Source organism: Cyprinodon variegatus, unplaced genomic scaffold, assembly GCF_000732505.1.
Source record: "Cyprinodon variegatus isolate N-32 unplaced genomic scaffold, C_variegatus-1.0 Scaffold1958, whole genome shotgun sequence".
NCBI classification, from domain to species: Eukaryota; Metazoa; Chordata; class Actinopteri; order Cyprinodontiformes; family Cyprinodontidae; genus Cyprinodon; species Cyprinodon variegatus.
The window spans coordinates 56,785-58,872 of record NW_015152411.1 but is presented as its reverse complement, the minus strand read 5'-3'; the positions used below and the strand labels follow the sequence as shown (position 1 = coordinate 58,872).

The 2,088-nt window shown below is 36.8% G+C and overlaps 1 pseudogene; it reads right to left on the bottom strand.

The window, feature by feature from the left end:
* The window catches only part of LOC107104930, a 24,793-nt pseudogene that overhangs the window by 1,962 nt on the left and 20,743 nt on the right, over window positions 1–2,088 (bottom strand).

Here is a 2,088-nt window from a genome sequence, read left to right as displayed (position 1 = left end):
TTCTTTGATTACTCCGTAGATTGGACCACATTTTCCGTCATTCCTGAAATATTTAAATGTGTTTTCTGATTATCTTACACTGTATAATTCTTTAAATTAGTACACTCATTGTTTATTCTACACATTCTCTTAATTTAAGCAGCTTATAAAGTACTTACGGGAAAGTTTTTTTGAATTCCTCATCAATGCTATCTGTCAGGAGTGAAATTAACTTTGCGTTCAAGTTTTTTTCCCGCCCATGTTTTGGTTTCAGGATCCCTCTATTTTGGACCAGTTTCTTTAGTTGTTTATGAAAACTACTGCCACTCTTTCTCTGAAGAAATACAAACATTTCAGAGTATGAATAAATACAAAGTACTGTTTACTAGGTTTTTAGTATCCAAAAACATACTGGAGGATAGAGAAAGTTCTTCAAGATTTTTTCAAAGGAATGTTTGGATATTTCGACTCCTTCTTGTAGGCACTTTTCAAAAGTTTTGTAATTCTCCATCATTGCATATCTGATCAAGTCACTTTGTTGGCTGAGGTTTCTCTCAAGGTCTTTGCAAACATCTTTGTTTTCTCCACCCTGAAAAGGAAATAAAAATATTAGGTAGAAAAAAATGTGTGGTATGAGTAGCTCTCACTGTGTTTATAAAGTCATTTTGCTGTAGCTTTCATCTTGGTTATGCCAATGTTCAAACATGAATAATTATGTCTGAATACTAACTCAGAAATTAAACATTGTCTTTTCTTTTACTTAAACTACATTTACCTATTTCGATGAACACATTTTAGTCACTTAAATAACATCCATATTATAAATAAGCGACATTTCCAGACTATTATACATAAAGGAAATGTTGGCACCCTTCAATTAATGAAAGAAAAGGTAATAAGATAAGACAAAAGTAATTACATACGATTCTAAGAACAAGAACAAATCAGAAATTGCTTTTCAGCCATGCTGAAACAGGCCTAGATAAAAATGATGGTACCCTTAGAAAAGAACATTAAAGCTATATCAAATATGAAGGGTTTTGAATATAGGAACCTTTTCCTGCAAGGCAACTGTACTACCGACTATGCAGCCAAAGTTTAGCAGCGGTGGACTGCTACTACTTTAACTGAGTTTACCTGAGTCTAATATAGTCTTTGTTTCTCTGAGTCTAACGTGATTTTTGTCTTTTGCCTTTCGGCAGGAAGTCATCCTGCATACTGGATGTTTGGCCTTCTCCCCCTGGAAGGATTGTTTGAGCTTCACACTGAGCAGGGGATTCATCTCCACACGTCCCGTTCAAGTTCTCCAGGAAATCTGATTGGCAGTCAGCTCCATTGCTCCTCAGAAACCAACCAAACCAAAAACCTGTCTGCCCTCCAACGAGCCCCTCAATCTCTGGAAAAACCCACACTTACTGGATTCAGGGAAGAAACCTTTCTCCGCAATCGTAAGTCCCGTTTATCTCTGTTTTTGCAAGACGTCGTTCAAAGTTCCCACGGACCCTGAACTAACCTCTGTGAATTTCCCTTCTAACTTCCAGTTCCGGTTCAACAGCTCTCTTAGTTCCCCCGAATCCAACCCTTTGAACTCCTCAATAAACCTGTTAAATTTTTCTCTGGTTTCTCTGAGTGGTTTTCTGCATGTGGGTCAGATCTCTTAAAACCGTCATGACAGGAACTGCTCCACCTCTCGCTGTTCTGGTTTAGATCTCTAATGATGTTTGGTTCTGACCTCCACTGTTTTCATCAGGAAAAAAAGGTGTTCAAATAATTTAAAATTACTCTTCAGATTAAAGGCCACAGTTTCTTATGACAGTTTGAGGGTTATTTGGATGAGGGCAAAACTTTTATATTGAGTTTAACAGTTTTAAGACAGTTTTTTTTTTCTACGTAACCATAATAAGATCAGGAAAAGGGAAACTTGGAAGGTGTTTTTTTTAACCAGAAAAAACTTAAGGGCCTAAATCTTACCATATTCCCTGACTTTGCTCCTTGAATCAAAGAGAGGATCCCATTAGCTCCAGACAAGTAGTTTGATGTTTCTGAGTGACAGTCATTGAGATTTTGCAGAAACTCCTGAAGCTTGGGGATTTCTGTGAAAACACAATT